The sequence below is a fragment of the Struthio camelus genome, chromosome 16 (genome assembly GCF_040807025.1).
Source record: "Struthio camelus isolate bStrCam1 chromosome 16, bStrCam1.hap1, whole genome shotgun sequence".
NCBI classification, from domain to species: Eukaryota; Metazoa; Chordata; class Aves; order Struthioniformes; family Struthionidae; genus Struthio; species Struthio camelus.
Window position 1 is genome coordinate 825,505 of NC_090957.1, and position 20,912 is coordinate 846,416.

The window sequence follows — 20,912 nt, forward strand, 5'->3', positions numbered from 1 at the left end:
CCTCGCTCTCGCCCCTCCGGCCCTTCCCTCCCCTCCGCGCCCCGGTCTCCCTCGCTCTCGCCCCTCCGGCCCTTCCCTTCCCTCCGCTCCGCGCCCCGGTCTCCCTCGCTCTCGCCCCTCCGGCCCTGCCCTCCGCTCCGTGCCCGGACCAGCGGCACGATCCCTGCATCCCGCGACCCTCTCAAGCTGCAGCGCTGCCTGCTCCGCGCTATCGGGGCCAAGGGAGAAGGGTGCGGCGGCGGGGAACCACTATAAGGACAGAGGGTCACTGCACGGGGGCTCTGTTCAAAATAAGAGTGCGCAGAGGCGGCTGAAGCTCTCCCCAAAAATGCAGACGTGCTGTGGATCCCATTCCTTTACCGGATTAAATCCGATACCCCTCACGGCCTGCACCTTTCAGACGAGCAGCCCACCTCGGCGCTGTGCTCGTTGTTCTCTGCAGGTAGCTGTCGCCATTCTAGCCTTCCCTTTCTTCACCCTCTGAGCGGCCGTCACGTTGACTGGCCCACTCCTAGGGTTTCCCTTTCACACAACCCTGCTGCTGCGTCCTACTCGGTCCGTAACGTCCCTTGGCGTTCTGCTCCTGCTGCCGCATCCTATCCAGCACCGCTAATGCACTTCTGTCATGACCTACGAAAACTTTTTTAATTTCAGATGCATCATACTGAGAAGTGGTTTTACGTGGACATAGTAAACAGAACAAAGCCATCAAAAAAAATCATTGTTATGTTGATCTGAAAATATCTGAATTCAGGTCTCTACATTCAAAACACTCTGCTAATTTAAACTGTCTCATCTAGGAAATTTATTCATGGCCAATAACAGACGTCAGCAATTGATGCAGCTGAACTAAGCAGAAACAGTAATTTTGTGAAAAGCCAAACAGAATCACTAGAAAATCAACAGCTTCGAAGAAAAAAAAAAAAAAGAAAAAAAAACCCCAATGCTGAAGCTAGCACTAGTTTTTACATCGCCACAAGAAATTCTCCATTTCATAAATAGTAATATAAATACTTAGCCCCTCTATAATGACTTTCATCAAAGATCACAAGCATTTCACCAAATTTACAAACCTCCGAAACGAGGCAGAAGAGATTAAGTCATCTACTTTAGATGCAAAATAGCAATATTGGGATCAAAACCAAGGTTACTTAATTTCCAAGCTTACATTTTTTGCCCCTAGAGACATTTTTTCCATCTTACCTTAATCTTAAAAAAAGCAAACAACTCCCTCCACCCTGGGAAAAAACTAATAAAAAAATTGCCTTCAAAAGATTAAAAAAAAAAAGCCCCCCCACCCCAACGGTCTGAATTCTCACTGATGTGGACATTGCAGTTCCCCAGTGCATAAACTGAGATCAGGGACCTGCCTTCTCTTTGTGCCAACCACCAGAGCGGCACTGACCCTACGGAGGGCTGACTGAAGGAGCTGCTCAACTGGCCTAAAAGTAGCCACAGAGTGAGATTTTTCTGTTGATTTGGCTCCTTGAACCAAGCGACCAGAAGGGAAGCGCTGGCACAAGGCGAGACGCGAACCCTCAGGGCCCGGGGAGACGGGGGAACAGACAGTGCCAGCTCTGGCCCCGACGTTCACCTAAACTCTTGGTGAGCTGGTTCAGCTCGCCATGCCCAAAGACTTTTCTTCCCCAGGTTGATTCTCTGCTGCTTGACGGAGCTTAGCTAACAGGCGGTGAAGTCAAGAGGCCACAGCAGTGCCAACTTCGGTTGGTTTAAACTGCTGTGGAACTGCAGCTTCAGTTTAAATGGGAGCCTTTTCTCTAGCCTGCAAGTGTTTGTGCCCTACGCACGATGGTCTACAAGTGGTGTTAAAGGCAGCTCAGGGAGCAGAGGTTAATCCTGGTTTTTGGGGGGGGGGGGGTAAGTTTTTTGTTTGTTTGTTTCGTTGAGGTAAGAGCCTTCAAGCTGAACCTTTAAATTACAACAGTAATTTTCAAATCTTCCTCAAAAGCAGTAGGGTGTACAGGTATATTAACAAAAAAGATTAAGACATAGATATTACTAGTTATACTGGCTTCTTATAGCACATCTAAGCAGAATTTATTTATATCCTTTTATAGGCAAGTTTTTTGTTTTGTTTTGCTTGGTTTTTTTGATAAAAGTTAGGTTCATGGGAGAAAATACCCCAAGCAATATATGGTAAAGCATTACAAATTTGATGGGACACAGGGGAAAATGCTTGATAAACAAAAAGAACCATCTTCAATGTAACAGAAAACGACTTTCTAGCTTTCTAACAAAAACATTGTTTTTTGGCTTAATGGCAAAATAATTGCAGAATATTAAGCCAGAGAAAGGATTTCCTCAATTGACAGGGTTAATTCTCCCTTAGCACTAGAGGTGTGTGCCTGACATCTGTGGACCACAGCAGAGAGCAAGAAAGGTCAGTAATTAGGCACTACAAAAGTCCAGAGACCTGTTTTTTATTCCAGGCTCCCTCAGTGACCTGCTATGTGACCTTGGGAAAAATCACTTATTGTGATTACCACCGTTGGTCATAGGTCCGAAAAAAGTCTTACTGCACGACACATTTTACCAACGAGAACTAAAATATGGTCCCTGTATCAAAAGAGTCTATGAATCTAAAAGTAAAATAAAACAGAAAGTAAACAGAAATACTGAGAAGAGAAACATGAGGAAACAACGACACAACACTGCTCAGAACAGGAAGCAGCAGACCTGGCGTATAGCAGCCTGCTACCCACGTGAGGGCATCTCAAAAGATGATAAAGCCAGAGGACAACAAGGCAGCACCGTGGGCATCTTTGAGAGCTTTCTCCCAAACTTGAGCTGCAGCATGACAGAAAGCACAAAGGTGCCAGCTTGCAAACTGACAAATGTCAGAGAAGGCCTACTTTACCAGCCTCAATTTCCCTTATATATACACACACAATAAAATTACTTACTTTTATTTGTATACATAAACGTCTTAAGCAGGCAAAGAGCGCTACAGAAGAGTTAAACATTAGCATCATCTTAACCCAGTGTTTTGAGTGCAACAGTTTGTTGCTATAGGAATGGATGTGATGTCATGAACTCTGAGCAGCAACTTCACCAAAGGATGGGGGAAGATACTAGAGAAAAACCAAGACATTATTTTAGGACGTCAAATGATAAAATGCGTTTAAAACGAATAAAAACACACAAATCATACTGATTTGCCAATGGACACGTTTCATTTGCTGGATTTCACGCACCTTTTTTGCGGTTGAGATAGAATAAAGTCTAAAACAAACATATGATAAGAAAATACAAAAACAGTAATTGATCAGTGATCTGAAATGACTCATGTTTATACCTTGCCTCTTTTTAAACGCCAAAAATGCTTCAGAATATACCAGTTTACTAAGCATAACTAATAAATGTGCTTTGTAACAAATTATGTAAAATAAACATGCCAAGGGCTTCAAAGGATTTCAGTCAGGAACCAGGATGTGTTAGGATACCACAGGTTTTATAATTAGTGAAACGTAAGAAGCAGGCTGAAAACTGGATTTATATTATTCAGTTTGCTGCCCCAACTCAAAAACCTGCCACATAGAAACCTCCCAGATTAATTTAGCTTCATTCAAAATATCAGATTTCTCAATCTTTAAAAAGCACTAGTCCTCTGACAGTGAGTCTCTCACAGGAAACTGCATATAGAAAATGAGCAAACAATCACAATAAAAAGAGAATACGAAGTAAAACTGAAGGCAAGAACTTGTTTCATGCTTCACTGCTTTGAAAGGGAAGTACTGCAGCCCAGTGACTGCAGCAGGGAACCGAGAGTCAGAACCTCAAACTCCTCGCTTCTGGGAAGCGTGTTTTCGTGCTCCATTCTGGGACAAAAACAGCAAGGCTTGCATTCCACATCTGTCTCTGGCAGGGACTCGCGTACTTGCTATGTATCATTACATTTATTTTTGCTTTGGTTCTACTACCAAAAAATATATAGCTATGTGACAAGAATTTTGAGACTACGCAAGTTTTGTTAAGTATTTAAAAAATCCTTTGAGATGAGAAGTAGAGCAAAAGAAATCCTAACAATGCAGATCTGATATGAGACCACATAGTCTCCTCATTTTTAAATTAGGAAAGGTGATGAGATCACTACAGTATCAGAGCATTTCGTAAGGATGAATACAACTTTTATATCTGCAAAACCAAGGAACAGGAACAAAGCTTTCCTCTTCCATGGTGTCTATAAAAAACAAGAAACCCCAACCTCCTCCAAAATTAACCATTGCTACCTATAATGCTGAGATTGTTGCCTATTATGTTCTCCATTAAATCAAACATTTCTTTACAAAAAGATTTATTTTTTTAGTGCATATTTGACTCTATGAGACTCTTCTATGATAAAAATGGGTGTCCTGGATGTCCTGCCATCAAGTTTGAATTTTTTTTTTTTTACTGGAAAATTGTGTATGCCACTGACACCTATCATCAATGGAGGAACATGCTCAACTGTTTCTACACTTTTGTAGTTTTTTTTTTTTTTTTTTTTTAAAACAATCGCGTCATCTCTCATTCTGCGTAGTGAGTTTCAGTGCTTGTGAACAGCGCTAACCTGTAAAAAGGAAAACTTCCTAGACCTGCCAAAATCTGCAGTGTAACAAGGCTGCACTAGCAGCCAGCAGGCTCTAAGAGCAGTTACCAGGTTCATTAAAATATGCCAAGTACAAAATGATAAGCAGAAGAAATCTTTTAAGAATGATAGGACCAGGTGAATGCCTCTCTAGACATCTGCCTGTCAAATTCACATGCATTAGAGGAGAATTACATTTAAATCAGACCACAAGTTTGATGGTGGAGAACATAAACATAGAAACCATGAGTGATGCAGATCCTCTCCCCAGTCCATGTGGAACTACAGCCCATGTATTTTCTAGCACTATCAGCCACCATATCCATACAAATCTATTTTGCAGAAGAGTTAAGTTTTATCTTAGGAAGTTCTTTTTGCTGGAGGAAAAAAAATTGTATAACAAATTGGGACCCCAGTACTGAATGGAACATAATATTAGAATTTATCAAAAGCATTCCCTCTACTTCACTGTTTGTTGTGACAATACTAAACAGTTTGAGAGAGCTGCAGCTTACAGATAAGTCAAAAGGGAATGAAATATAGCATGGTAAGGGGAGATGGAAAAATAACAACTAAAAAAAAGTCTTAGGGACAAGCGTCTTGTCAGACAAAATTCAATGTAGCATTGAGACCTTATAAAGGAAACTCAAACTTAATTATTTGTACTGCTCTAAGCACAATCTCAACACTTATTTAAAATTGGAGAGCGGGGATCATTTGACCATTATACATGCACGACTCTGAGCAAACTTACAGTCACACCTATTGCAAAGTTTACAATTGCTGTTTGAAAATTTTTTCTGTGTACTTACAGCTGAAAGATCACAAAATAAGTTAGAAAAACAAAATATAGTGTGCATCTAAAATAAGAGTGTGTGTGCATGTGTAAGCAATAAGTGATACCCCACCTTGAATTCTGCTATCTTAACAGCTTAATTCAAAGCAGAAAATTTAGGTGGTTGAAGGGGAAACAGGAAAAATGTAAAGAACAAAGAGGTGCTTTTTGTAGAAGTTAATCTGTAGGACTATGGAGATAATAAGAGCTATCTTTGTGCCTCAGTTACTCCATCTGCGATGTTGGGATAATACTGACTGAATACTTCAGATATAAACTAAAGTTTAACCAATGATCCTTTTTAAAGAGCTTTGAAACTCAGATGAAATAAGATATGGAAGTGCAAAATACTCGGATGAAATAAGACATGGAAGAGGGCAAATATCTTGGCAAATTCAATTTGTTAATATATACAATTTTTAAAAGCCTTTTATGTAAGTGTCACATTTTACACCTTTAAAACATAACAAAATTGTACAGATAATGTGCTATAGATCTTTGTGACAGATACCTTTACATCAGAAAACTCAAACTGCCAAAAGGCAACTGCCTATAAAAGGAACATTAAAATGAAGCGGGCTACTTCAGCCCCGTAGTTCAGGAGATTGTGGATTAAGGTTTCCATTCTCAGAGAAACAACTGACTCATGCTACTGTATTTCCTGTTTCATGTCAGCATGTTTTACACTGAGACACCTCTAGCTATCTGTGTCAGCTTTTGGCTTACAAGGCATTCTTTGTTATTTTGCTTTAGAAAAGCTGGCAGACTACTTAAATGAAATTGCTTTTATTATAAAAAACAACAAATACATATATGCACATATTCTCACTTTTTGAAAGTTTTGAAATTTATCCCCCCCCATCCTTTTTGCCATATTCCACTTAGGGAAAAACCTTCACTAATACACACAACGCCACCTTCCCTGGAAATTGCAAGCCCACATACATAGCAGTTACAGTGGACTTTCAAACTTTAATCCTAGCAACATCCTGTGAGAAGTACTGTACAGTTGAAAGGCTATAGCTGAGAGAAGTTCTGGAATCTGTATTCAGTCTTATGTGCAAGTTTTTTTTCTCGCTTCCTCTGTATCAGTGATCAAGTCATTTGAAATGGACACGGACCCCATGCGATTTACAAGATAACCACAAAACTCTTGCTCACCCTGAAATACAATAACATGTATTACTGTAGAATATTACTACCATTTAGATCTTTGGGAGAGATGTTATTTCTCAAAAATATTCTTAAACATGAACTAAATGACAACAATTTAAAACTAAAACAGTAATACCCACTAACATCAGAGAATGCTGATTTTCATTTAAAATTCAGATACTAGAGGTATATTTGGATAAAGCAGTCACATCAGGAAATTTCATATCGAAAGTTTTGTCCTTCTCCATGCTGCACTACTTGCACACCCAGGGGAATTACTTTCCCTGATAGTAAGCAGCAACCACTTCTTTTCTGAGGCACCATGTATTACAGCACTACCAAGAGTTAGTTTACTGAAGGAAATGAAACTTCATGCCATATTAATTTAATTTTCAGAAAGAATTTTAGGTAGTGAAAACACAGCCTCCAAACTGGAACTTGATTAGAACACCAACATTAGCTATAGAATTTAAATAGCTTGATATCACTCCACTATTATCAATATACCATTATGACTATTTTCTTTGAGAAACACAGATCTAACATTAAAGATTGTGTGTGCAGTTGAAACTAGTTCTTCCTAAACTTTCATCATACTTTCTTAAGAAAAAAATGTTATACACGTATGTGTGTATATATATATGTATATATATATATATATATATACACACACACACAGACACTCTTACTAATATTATTTAGTTTCCTTTTAACATTCATAACATGAGTGTCAAGATGGAAAGTTGATCTGAGTCCATTTGTCTGCCAGGGTACGTTTAGAATTTGTGATAGTAGGATAAAAAAAGAGACATGATCCAGCAAACAGATCACTTAAAAAACTTAGAAACCCTGGATCTATTCCCAATACTGACCTTGCTAAGTACTTAACATTCATATGCTTTTGGTTCTTTCTCCTCTGTTAAAAAAAGAAAAAAAATGATTATAGCAGTTTGTGAATACATCAAAATCTAACGATGAACATCCTTAACCAAATTATCTTAGACTAGCCTGTTTCTTTAATGCCATTACATGCATACCAACATATCTGCACATATAAAATACTACAGTGCTGCTTTACGTGCTTGAAGATTGTCATATATGTTCCAAATATTTTCATAAATGCACACTCTTTCAAAACCCAGGAAGTCACCAATCTGACATTGCTATTTCAAGCAAAGCCAAAAATAAACTGTGGCCTTATGGCCCTGCCTGCCATGAATATAACTCCCTCCTGCAACAGAAACACAAAAGTTTCCCTGACATGATAAAACACACCTTAACATGCCTTGACTTGAGAAAACAAAACCAATCAAATCCTTCTAACACTACCAGTGGGATTCACTTAAAGCACTGATTATTTCTTTCAGATATTCATGTCTATTGGGAGTTCTATGCTCTGATTTTTCATTTGGAAGGAAAAGTACAGAAAAAAAGTTATTTCTCACCTCAATTAAAAGGCTAAAGAGGACAGCATTCATGTTTGCAGGCCTAAAACTGACAGTGAACCTAATCTGGAATGCCTGATTATTCAGCAAATTTTTCTCTCCATTAGCACCTATAACCACTATTGGGATCACTTAGAAAAGACTCATAATAAGAGAACTATGCAAGTTCATATTCTTGCAAGCTTAGCATAAAGCATACACCATTTTTTAGAAGGATTCAACTTAAAATCGTATAAATCAAGGAACAGAGCCAAGACTGAAGTTAATATCCTCTGTTTACTCTTTACTTTTTTTTTTTAAAGTAAGTCTTAGAAGCCTGAAACAGCATTCTAGATCAGAATAGACCTCTCTCAAAACAGATCTAAGAATTATGAGTGAAGATACAGCAGAATGATAGATTCTTGATTAAAAATCTTATTGTTTTTATTTTTCATTTTACACATACATTGAAATCTGCAACCAAGAAAATTTCAGCTGGTAAATTCATACCTTAGGCCTAATCACAAGAGGCAATAGGCCAAGTACAGAAACCATTTTTAAAGTCAAGAGTTTTCAATTCATTGTAAATAGAGCTTTTTAGATCTCCCAAATATTTCATGCAATTGGACCATCACGGCCCTTCAATAAATGCATTTATTGTTCTGATTTTTTTAATGTAATTTATCTTTTATGTTGGAAAATTATCATCAAAACTTTATGCAGTAATTTAAGACAGTTCATTTGAATGTACAATCAAAGAATTTAAGCACTTCTACAAATTCAGAGGTAAGCCAAGCTGTATTAGAGCTATGGCTCCATGACACAGTAAATTAATCCAGTTTCAGGATACCCAGTGCCAAACGGAAACACCACAGACATTCAGTGTAAACAATGGAACCACCACAAGCTCACTGTCTTGGTTCAATTTCTCTAAAATTCACATTAGATGCAACACCGCCTTGGCAGCTGTTATGGTAGGTCAGGTATTTGCTATCTTTAATGCTCTACCTTTGCACCCAGGCAAGTGTCACCTGTCTTCCTGCAGCCAGAATAAAGACAGTACAAGCAGTGTATTGTGTGCTCTAGCCAATTCTATAAAAATGCAATCACAGGCTCATACCTGATAGGGATCAACTTTGCACTACACCAAGTGATCTGACAGGGCCTAGATCTAGTATCCATGAATGTAGAAATAGCACTTCATAAGGAGTGCTACCCTAAGTCCAAATCTTCTTTCAGGGAAGAATCATAAGTATAGGAGATCTTATAAAACACAGAAGCTGCAGGATGAAATGGAAAGTATTATACACAAGAAAGCACAGTCAAAGAAGTTTAAACCTAACATATTAAATACCTCTCTCTCACCTCACCACTCACTCCTAAGAGAATCCAGCCTCAATTTAAATCAGTTTCTTTGGAAACCAGAAGAACGTCCACAGAAAACGCTGAAATACCCTCCGATACAGAAGTGTTAGCAGGGCTATGATCCGAGAATTGCAATATTAAGATAAACAAGTGCTTATGCCTACATACACTGAGTAGCAACTCAGGCTTGTATGAACAGGGCTTGTAAGGAGGAAAGTTACAGTTTCCGAAGACATGTTCATAAGAAATTAAGAAAAAAGGTGATTCTTGCCACCTACTTCTATATTTCACCCATTTGGAAAAAGCTTGGGAAACATTTTTATTTTTAGAGACAAACTACTTTTTGTTACTGGATTGAACTACTCAGAAAAGTTCTTTTAAAATTTAGTTAATTTTTCGTAATTTCTTTTAAAATACATGGTTGTAAAGATTAACCCTGCTGCGATTCTTTTCCCCTTACGGTATTTTAAGCATTTAATCCCATTTTAACACCACAATCAAAACATTTCTGATATCATCCCTGGAGGATTTGGGATACTACTAGCACGTACTCAGTTACAACTGTACTTACTCACACTTTGTAGGTAATTTAAAAATGGGGATCTGGTAAAACGTGCGACACCTTCCCTAAAGTATTTTAAAAAAGCCCTCTACGTTTAGTAAAGCATTTTTCTTTCCCTTTACAAGGGCTTAATAAAGTACTGTAAAGTGACAGAAAAAAAATGTTGCTTTCAGTATCATCCCACATTAATTTTAACCTTCTATATTAAAAATTCCATTATCTCAGGAATTAACCAAATACACAGGGAAAAAAAAAACTGCAAGAAATTGCTGCTCTTCACAATATGATGTCTGCTAACGTGGAAAAGAACTAACCCTTTGAAAAGTCAGTCAAAAATTGATAAGCATAACTTTCTAATGCATAAAAATGTTTTAAAGCCCCATTTTGCTTTTACATTGGATGCCATTTTTCCCCATTTTGTTTATTAGAACACAGAAGAACATATTTTTGGCAAAAGCTATGTTTAAATGTTTCAGTAACAGCTGTGTTCTGCATGCTGAACCGACTGTAACAATATCAGAAGCTGAGCTGCAATGTCTTTTGTGGATCCCTCACTCTGTTCTAAGCAGGGGATGCTTCTTGCCAACAGTAGTTCTGACTTGATTTTATTATACGGTAACACTTGATGTTAGTCTATTTTTAGATCTTACACACACCACACATTTGTGAGTCTGGGAATGGTAACATGACGTAAGGAAAAGCCTTTTGGTAACATAAACGTAACTGATGCAATTCTGAAAGGAAAATACCTAACTTTACATGCTGGTGTACTCTTAAAAAGGAGAGAGAGAAAAATACTTCAAGTCAAAGAGATTACAAGCAGCTTTACCTTCTCCCGCAGCACATGCGAGCAGCACCTTTAATGCCCAGATTGTCTTGACAAGGTCTTGTCAGTAAAAAGTAACCATCTTTTATCAAGTCTACTAGGTTTTCATCTCTAAAAAAGATGACACCAGAGGATAGAGAAGAATCTGTAGATCAAGGTCACCAGAAAAGGGAATAGAGGTTAACACTTCCACTTCGTTGTGTGCAAGCAAGAAAGAAAAGAACCCTTGTTGTTTTAAAGATGTAATTTCCTCTTAGTACCTGTCCAAACTTTTGGGGTTTGGTGGCTTTTAAAAAAAAAAAAAAAAAAAAGGGACTAACCTTGACTTTCAGTTGTAAGGTCACTTCCTTTAGTATGAAGAAAATTGAAAGTGCGAGTTTCACTTTCAGTCTAACAAGCTATGTCCTAACCATATCCTCACAATTCCCTGGTCTCTCTGCCTCACTGTCTTCATCTTCCTTCCGAGAGGACAAGCCAGGACAACTTTTTCCTGGATGACAAGGGGGAAAAAAGACTTTTGTTGGAGGATATGTTACTTCTTCAGGTCTTCTAGTCTGCATATCCACTTTTCTCTTGAAATTGTTTAACATGGCCAACAGTCAAAATGTGTACCCTTTAAGATTTCCTTGTATATATTATTGAATACCACGCTTTTGTAGCAAGCGCACCAAACTACTGTGTATTTTTAGGCAGATACTATCAGTAACAATGATTACTACTGAGTCATCGCATCAGCAAGTTGCATGTACATCTTTCAAGTTTGTAAAGGAGCTCTGCTCCTTCTTGATGTAAAGAAGAAATATAAAGCAGGAGCACCAGCACGGGGAGGGGGGGAGAGAGAAAGCCAGCCAAACTTCACTTAACTGGCATTACTGTTTTTCTTTCTAATTAAAAATACGAAGATAGTGAGGGGAGAGGGGGATAACTTTAGAACTTTTCATTGTTTTTAATCACAGAAAACCTCATTCATTATGGCCTTCATAATCCCTTTATCCAAATCCAGAACTGAATTCCAATATAACTATAAAAACTAATAATTAATTATTCTTTCAGCTTGTGAGGGGCTTCTCCAGCTAATACCTTCATTTAAGTTATTATTTCTTCTTCTACCCACAATATAGTAGTTGCTGACACTTCAGAGTTCCTGGATTTGTCTTCTCAAAAGAATCACACATGAACGTAGTTACACGTATAAAGCCAGTGAAGGAAAATTGGATTTGCTATTTATGAAGCAGACGCAATATATTCCCCTGACATGATCAGACCATATGAAGAGATCCCTTAAGATGGTTCTTTGTTATCGTTTTACTCAACTTATCCTAATTTTACTTAAAGGAAAAAAAGCAGTAGTTATTTAATCAAACGATCTGTATTACAAATCTAAAATTCTGCTGCTGTGCCATACACTCTTTGGTGCTGTCTTGTATAAATGACAGCACAAGGTGCAGAGCTACAAGTGGAAAAATCGCCAGTAGAACCTTACTCAGGAAGAATCTTACTCAGTAGAATCAAATACTGCCCTGTACCCAAGGGAGGCAATAGCTAGCAGTTAAAGGACACAATTTGAATTTGATAACGGAAACACAAGCCCTTTGGAGTCCAATCTGCAGTCTACTATTTAATTGTTAATTATTCTTTGTTTTATCATATTTAAAACACTACAATCATTATTCCTCCGTGATTTAGCTCCTCTTTGTAATTAGAGATAGTGATGAGAATATATTTCATATTACACTAGGATTTTTAAAAAAATTCTCTGGAAATCTGAGCAGTTGAAGACACCTCAGATACGCAAGGAACCTCTATTCTTGAATTATACTGCAGGCCGCTAGCTTTAGATGTTTCCATACACAGGTAAAAACACTGGGGTTGGCACTAAAATACAAGAGTAGTAACTGGCTTCAAGCCACAAATTAATTTTGCAAGACTTAAGGGAAACATGTTTCCAAGCCCAAGAGCAATTTAGTTCATGGTATTTATGACAAAAAACGTCTCATTCTACTAATCAGAAATAGGAATTTTTAAACAGTAAGCATAAATGGCATTGCAAAGGTAAATGTAAACAACAGCTAACCACATAAGTCCGCTACAAACCATGAAAGAACCACCAAGTACATGCGACAGATCTGCAGTTTGACCATATCATTAGGAAACTGTACTAATATCATACATCACAAATTCATATACGATCATACTGGAACCCATTCCTATTTACTGATAGAGAACCACACCATACTTTTCAGCTAAGCAAGCGATTATCATAGAAAACAAGTGCATCGTACATAGAAATCAAGTTTTATAGCATTATACTTTTCTACTTGCCACCATTTATGTTTTAGACTATTTCCTGACCCCGTTTAGCTACGGCTATTGTAACGAAGGAAAACACCACATTCCGTACTGTTAAGCGGACATTGCATGACCAAACAGTAGTAAACACCAACAGTGGAACCACCTCTGTGTCTGTTTCGTTGGCATTCAGACAAGATCATTTAAAAATCAGAGCAGTGCATCATTTTGTTCAAACAATTTTATAGCTGTGGTTGAAAATGGTTTACAAAATAACTGGAAAACTGTTTTCCTCCTTGCTTTCTGAGCCAAAAATTAGCACACTATCTAACAGAAGAACTTTTCCTTTCTTCTTCCTTTACAGCCTCACCAGTAGCTGAAACAAAAAAAGACCTTTTGTGAAGCTTGTAACTAAGGATCCCAGTTGGCCTGGACCGGCCTATGGGCTTACTGGAGGCTACAGAAGGATCCTACCCGCCCCAACTTTCCTTTAGAGCAGTCGGGACTTGCATCTTCACTTGAGATGCAAGCCTTGGGCTGGAAGCATGCTGCCACATCCACAATTCTGCCGTTTCACTTAAAACAAACAAACCCATCCCTCACCCCCAACAACTTACGATATTTTAAAGAGCACAGTACCGGATACAATGTTCTAAATGTTAAAGCAGAAACGCTTTCACGTCTGGAAAAATTTAGCTTCACCACGTTTCATCTCTGCTTTCAGACAATAGACAGACTAATTTATTGACACTAGCAATATCACAATGATATATACCAAAAAGCTCACGTGCCCATTGGCAGCTGAAGCTAAAAAAGTTATTTCACGTGGCTTACTCCTGGTTCTTTGACAGTTATTACAACCTTTAAACAGGAATTTCAGTAACATCAGTGAAAATATTCACGTTTTAACAGAGATCTAGCAAATCTCTGCATATACTGCATTACATTTAGATAGAAGAAAGTTATAGTCAGAATGACTGTACAAACCAGTCAGTTTTGTTTAAATTAATATTTATTACAAGGAGTCCAGCTGTTGCAGGAGGAGGATGGGAAGTGAGATTTTCCTGGCAAAGTGCTACGCTGCTCATAGCCTGTCTGCACTTTCCCCCCTACCCAGGGCAATACAGTGGAAGGCTGAGGCACCGAGAGCTATAAATACACATATATTAACTCTAGAATGTTTTTATATTTCAGTCCATTTTAGTCTAAAAAAACATTTCTGTATCTTGTCAACATTCTCAGGATAAGTCCCAACTCAAAAACAAATAACTTAAAATAAGGAAACATTTTTGTAAAATTCTTTGTAACATTTGGTATGAACTGCCAATGGTTTTCAGCAAACTTCACTGGAGCTGAAGTTCCAAGTTTGGCAAGCACGAGCATACTTGTTTCTCCTCAAGCATTCTGAAATGAGTCAATGATTAAGTTCTCTTGAAACTCATTCCCTTTGCAGCAACGCCAATGCCAGTTATACTCGTGGGGAGAGGGCTGCAGAGCACAAGGGATACGTAGAACCAGAAAATGAACGAGGAAGTGCAAAAATCACAATAGGCGCCAATCCTCCATTGTCTTGAACTTCGTGCAGTCTTTTACACCAGGTCAAAGTGTAAACGATATTAAAATGAAATATATGAAATGGCAGTATTTACATCTCATTTACACAGCCATTAACGACCTTGCAAACTGCAGGGCTATGAAGAATGAACTGCAGTGCAACTCAATGAAATGCACCATTATGATGAGAAACAGAGCTACCTTGATATCATTACCCAGGGACATCACCAGATAATCAAACAGCCAGACAGCCAATGTTTTCAGCTAGCACAGCAGTTCACAAAAATGTGGTGGTCAAGAGAGTACCTGCTGATAGCCAAGAGAGGCGAGACACCACAAAGTACTACTTTACAAGTCATCATTTTCTACTGCTTCAACTAGCAGATTAATACTCATTTGCAGAAAATACACAGTCCAGCTGAAAAAACAGCCACTCATGTCCCTTAATTGTGACCAAAACCCACTCCTCCTCTCCATAGCATGAATCATATCTTTCAAGTTGTAAGCACGCAGTACGCGAGCTTTTATTAGTTACTTGTAGTCTCGGTCTCCTCTGTGATTATTCTGTTAACATGTAGTCACCATGCCACTTATTTTTTCCCCACCACCACCTATACTCTTAAAACAAAACAAATACTATTTTAGAATATGTGTACAAGACTTAGTCTCGGAAATTACTTTCAATGGGATTTGCCTGTTCTGAGAAATATAATTTTCAGAAGTTACTTATGTCACACAGTCACATTAGAAAATTTTACTCGTAATGGCCAAATACTTTTTCCTGCTAGACAGAATCCTTTTCATTCTCTTCATGTTTTATGCTCTTACCACAGAATAAGATCATATTACATCTAGTACACAGTTTATATCCCCAACACCAATTAAGTGTTTTCTTTTTGGTTTTTAGGTTTTATTAAAGTTTACTTTTATTCCTTCAATTTTCTCAGGCTTCCTTTTACTGAGGTCATTGATAAAAACATGCAAGAAGTTACTGAAGACTGGGGTCTGCTAAGAGCATCAACAAGGCTTTAAAAACATGAGTTTTTGAATGAGGAAAACAGAATTGTACAAGTATCAGGGAGCAGAGCGCAAAGGATACCCAAAAACACTTGCAAGCAAATTTAAATGAAACAAAGGCAGTGAGGGAAGCACAAAAATATTTCCTTAGTACTCTTTTTCACAGCATCAATAGTTAATTTATCACTAACCTCCTGAGAGAACAGCAACTGAAAGCAACTGGGAAAGTTACCCTCTACAACTGAGAGAGCCTGCTCAAGTTTTTCATTCCCAGAATCTGTTCTGTTATTTTGTAAGGTTTTGTTTGTCTCTAGTTTCAATGGCCAAATTATCCTTGTGACCCTTGGAAAACCTCCACAATAATTACCATTCATTTTTAACAATTCCTTTTGCTGAGGGATGATATACTCAGAACTTTACTGAAATGAAGAAATTTTCATTTTTTTATCTTGATAAACTCCAGTATGGAAGCAAATTACAATACCAACATTACATAGGTAATACACTGCTGCTGCAATTATAAAAAGCTACTACAAATTCTATGATGGGCTCAGTTACCGTCATCGAGGCCTCTTCTGACACAATTCCTGTTCTCTCTGAAGCCCTGTCTATCTTTACATCACCATTAACTGAAATCTGAAAAACGCCCAGAAGTTCAAGACACATAGCTTATACTCCAGAGGGGGAAAAATTAAAACATGTAGTAATTTTCTGTGACAACTCAATGCACATTCATAAATCCTATTAGCAACAATAGGAAATAAAAGGATGTGTAGGAAAAAAGGATATACCCCCTATTTCTCTGGTATCATCCTCTTTTCCAACATCACAACAGTTTTATCTATTATGCAAAAGAAGATTGGGGGGGGGGTGAGAAGGGCAAACCTCACAACAACAAAGCATCTTACAGTGAAGAAAGCTGAAAATTATAATTTCCCTGTAGGGCCTGCATTGAGGGATTTGCAGAGTCTGCAAGAATCCTGCGGGGAATCAAGGAAATCTCCATTTCAATGCATGCTCTGCCAAAGGACCTGCAGGAATGCCATGTCCTTTCCCAGCTGCTTTCACTACATTTTTTGCAGTGGACAGGATTTAAGAAAAGGATTCCTCCAGAAATCCATCCGGTGCTCATGTTTCTAAGCAAACAAAACCTCACAACAAATATTGAACATACATGTTTTATTTGCATGATACTAATAAATATTTGAAATATAAACAAAATTGCATGTGCTTTTCTAGTAGATACTTAAAAAAAGGAAACAGACCAGATTCTGTACATACCAACTACAAGTATCTATTTTGAACAGATAAACTTCAATCACTATTCACACATTTTGCTCCTCTCAAACAATTTCTTAATCCAGAGCATTTTGTTTTCATGATTTGGCAGAAGTCTTCAACTGACATGATCCAGTCAATTCCATAATCCTTCTCTGATCATAATTACATGGCAACTATCACCATATTAGAGGATAAAGTTATAAATTAAAGTCCCCTCAAGTAGTGAAAACTATGTCTCCAAAACAATTTCAAACAATGTCTAATGAGCAGCTTGAAGTAATAAGGGAAATACCGAACAAGGTCCAATTCACATCCTAGCACAATCATCATAATTATGGCTCTACACTGTTTCCACAGCCTCTGAAGATATAATTAAAACACTATTTTGACCTTCAATGTAAACAAAACCCACTGTTTGAAACTGCAGTTCTAGTACATGTCTCCAGCTTTAGAGTCTTATCATCACTACTACTTAGTGCAGAGAAATATATTAAATTTCCCAATTAAAAAAAGCAAAACCAAGTTAAGTTTTTCATATTCTGCAGTCCACTACTACCACCCTCTTATGGTAGGATTTAGACCTACACCGGACCTCACTGTGCCACATTCTCACAACACGTCTTTCCTTTGTTTTTCCATACTATCTCGCTCTTCCTCTTCTGATGAACCCTTCTTTGCATTACCATGAGGGCAGTTGTGAATTTGCAGAGACCCCACTCTGACAAGGCACCATGCAATACAAAATGAGTACTTTGTTTTACTAACCTCTTGTTTATAGCAACTCTGTGCCAATTATGCATATGAGATGAGATATAGAACGTAATTGCTTTATGCTGTCACACCGTAAAGGAAAAAATAAAGAAGGATTATTGCAAAAAAATCCCACAACCAGTAAACTTACGGCTTTTAACAACAATGGGTCAATTTGACTAACTCTTAAGCATTAAGGAGCAAGTTTTAAAAGACAACATAAAATTCAATCAGTAATCAGAAATCTAGCTACTCGAGTGCCTCTGTTGATCATCTGTGTTCTTTGAACAGTATCAAAACTAATACTTGAAATCAAGCATTCCTGGATTTTGAAATTCTTAAAAATTCTCATAGCTGAGACAGCATAATAGGATGTTATCTCCTCTTGACATTAATTTCTATTTGTAAGAGGTGTGAGTAAATTATTTAGGCTGTGAGTACTGATGCCAAGGATGCAGTATGCTGTCATGGATACAAGGCTGGTGGGATGTAGAACTGACCCCCTTAACAGAAGCCAAATCTCCCTCCTCCAAACTCCCACACTGTAGCTCTCAACAGTACTGTCATGCCATTAAACCAGGCAAGACATATTTAAATGTTTTCTTTCAAGTAATAATGGAAAATAAGCAGGTTAAAAAATGGACACATGCATGTGTTGTTTTTCTCTCAAGTATTTAAATACAGAGTAAAAACAGAACAGGAATAAATTGAAGAATGGCAACTAACACCAAAAGTGATCCTGTTCCAACCATCTTCCAGCCAACTTTCAGCACATCCTCTGTTTACTAAAAGTTCAGAGCAATAAAGAAGCTTTGCGGTGTTATCTGAACATGAACATATTTGATCACTTTCAGAAAGGTTATGGGAAGTACATGGTGAATGGATTAGACTTGCTGCCAGTTATGACTCGTTTGGAAATGAGAAAAGAAATGGCGAGCAAGTAGCGCCAGCACTCATAATATACGCAGTATTATTGATACATCGTTTTCCATATGGCACGCTTAAGTTACCTTAACACCTCAAAGCCATGGGGCGAGCAAGGGATGGCTAAGTTTTTAAATCAATTACTAGATTGTCATCTTTGCTCATTTTCTACTGCAACATTTCTTTTCTAGATTTCAAAATGCATCTGATAGTCTTCACCATGCTGCTTCATTGTTTTGGACGGCAACAGCTACCTTCCTTCAAAAAGCAACCTGTACTGTTTTAAGATATTTGCAGGCCAGTCTCTTTCTATGAGAACTTTAACCTTCCCCTGTTAGGGGACAGGGAATAGGGCCTGGAAACATGCTCATTTTCAATTCTTAGGTTACAAACTGATAGGAATTCCCTGTTAAAACAAACACACACACACACACCCCCTAAGTTTACCTGTAAGTAAAAGCAGCAGCTATTGTAATAACGACTAGAGTTCAAACATACAGAGCATCTAATTCTACAAGATATAAAGGACAAAGAAGGATACTTAAAATTCACCAGAATTGGACCATGTCTTTGCATATCTTCTAAAATTAATTGGCCTAATCTGTCCTCTGTAATGTATGTCGCCCTAAATATTAAAAAGTAGTTCTCATAAAAGGGGTGCATAAATTAGTTCCCCATAGAGCATCTTCAGTTTTCAAATACACTTTGGCCACAGATACTAAATAACTTTTTTCTGCTGTTCATTTAGAAAAAAAAAGAAAAAAGAAAAAAGTATTCAGTAATAATTTCCAAAATACACTAAGAGTGTAATTGTGCTGATAACTTTAGTGCTTCTGTTAAAGTGTATGGCAGTTGATACTAAACTGCAATTTTTTGGATGTATTGATTTATAAACAAAACATTATATTCCTGCTGACTATCTTGAAATTTAAAACTAGGAATACAATTAAGAAACCCCACCACATTGTCTTTGCCTGTCATCATTTTCCTATAATCTATAACAGTTAGGAGCAAATTTTAAAAGTGATTGCATTAAATGAAAAATATCATGGAAATATAAAGCATTAAAGAGCCTGTGGCATTTTGCTGTAAATTAGACTCGAATTCCTCCTATGTTGTGAATTACATCTGTAATATTATACCCATCTTAGAGATTACAGTACTTTTAAAATTCCAGCCACAAGGAATTTTGGTTTCCAACTTCCACTGAAATCAGAATGCCTAATTTCCTTAAGCTTCACTGAAAATAGACAAGAAAACCCCCTCATCTTTTGTTACATAAGGGGTAACTATTGCATTTTTGAATAGACTCCAGGAGTTCCAATCCCACGAATCTCCAGTAAACAAATAAAATTTGAGGTGACTAAGGTTACATTTTTTTTTTTTTTACATTAAATATTCTCATAAGAAATTCTAGAGACACTTGTCCTTTGCTGCACTATACATTCCTTAAAGAGAGTTTGTTAAGATTTCTCCATTACAATTAGCTTTCAAATACTCTCCTCCCCTTCCACATAAACGACAGTCTATACGTTTACCGTGATGATATCAGCATTTGGTAATACACTGACGTACACTGACAGGATAGGTCAAGAAGCATACATCAACCTGACCTTCATACATCACGCTTTGAATGTTTTTAGGGCACTTATACGTGATGATTATAAACACAAATAAGACAAAAATCACAAAAGTAATCTAGCAAGGTTCAAAAAGTTTCTGTTCAATTCCCAATTCTTCATGTCAGTAGAAACAGAAGCATGGTGCCTACAACACACTTGATTCAACAGGGACAAAATACGAAGTTATGCTCAATAGCAGGACTGCCCCCCACCCCGGCAATAATTTGTAGCATTTACTCCTAGAGGAAGCCAAAGTCCATGTACCCTCATACTGAGATTCCTTCTTTTTTAAGCTACAAGGATTACATGGGGAAGGAAACAGATTTTCCAGACTCTTCTAGTAAAGAATCTTGAACAGAAAAATAAAAAAAAAAGACTTATAAACAAGCAATTTGTATTCCTATTCCCTTAGAAATCACTCTAAAAACAGATAGCTGATTCTTAATTGTATACCTGAAGTTTTAATCATTTTTACAGATAGGAAATCCAAGAGACACACATTACTTCCCCAGCAGGAGCATTTAGTAAGTGGTAGAAACAGGAAGAAAACTCAGACTTTGGTTCTTAATCTTGTTCAAGTCACAAACAGAATGACAGCTTAAGGTGAGGGGTATTCAAGAATGAAATTTGATATTTCTATGGGAGCATCTTTAATAATAAACCCCCACATTGAGCAGAAAGCAAGATGTTCAAGCAGAAATATTTCTGAGTACACTTCCT

General features: G+C 37.5%; 1 protein-coding gene across 7 annotated transcripts in view; it reads right to left on the bottom strand.

The window, feature by feature from the left end:
- BICRA (BRD4 interacting chromatin remodeling complex associated protein) overlaps positions 1 to 20,912 on the bottom strand; it is a 67,734-nt gene that overhangs the window by 38,827 nt on the left and 7,995 nt on the right. For 2 of the 7 annotated variants that reach the window (XM_068909833.1, XM_068909837.1), the window contains exon 2: positions 7,451 to 7,494. The exons of 4 other annotated variants lie outside the window; for them this stretch is intronic. The gene's annotated coding sequence lies outside the window, so the exon portion shown is untranslated. Of the gene's footprint in view, positions 1 to 393; positions 631 to 7,450; positions 7,495 to 20,912 lie in introns of all 7 variants that reach the window. One more of the 7 variants, XM_068909834.1, reaches the window with a different exon arrangement.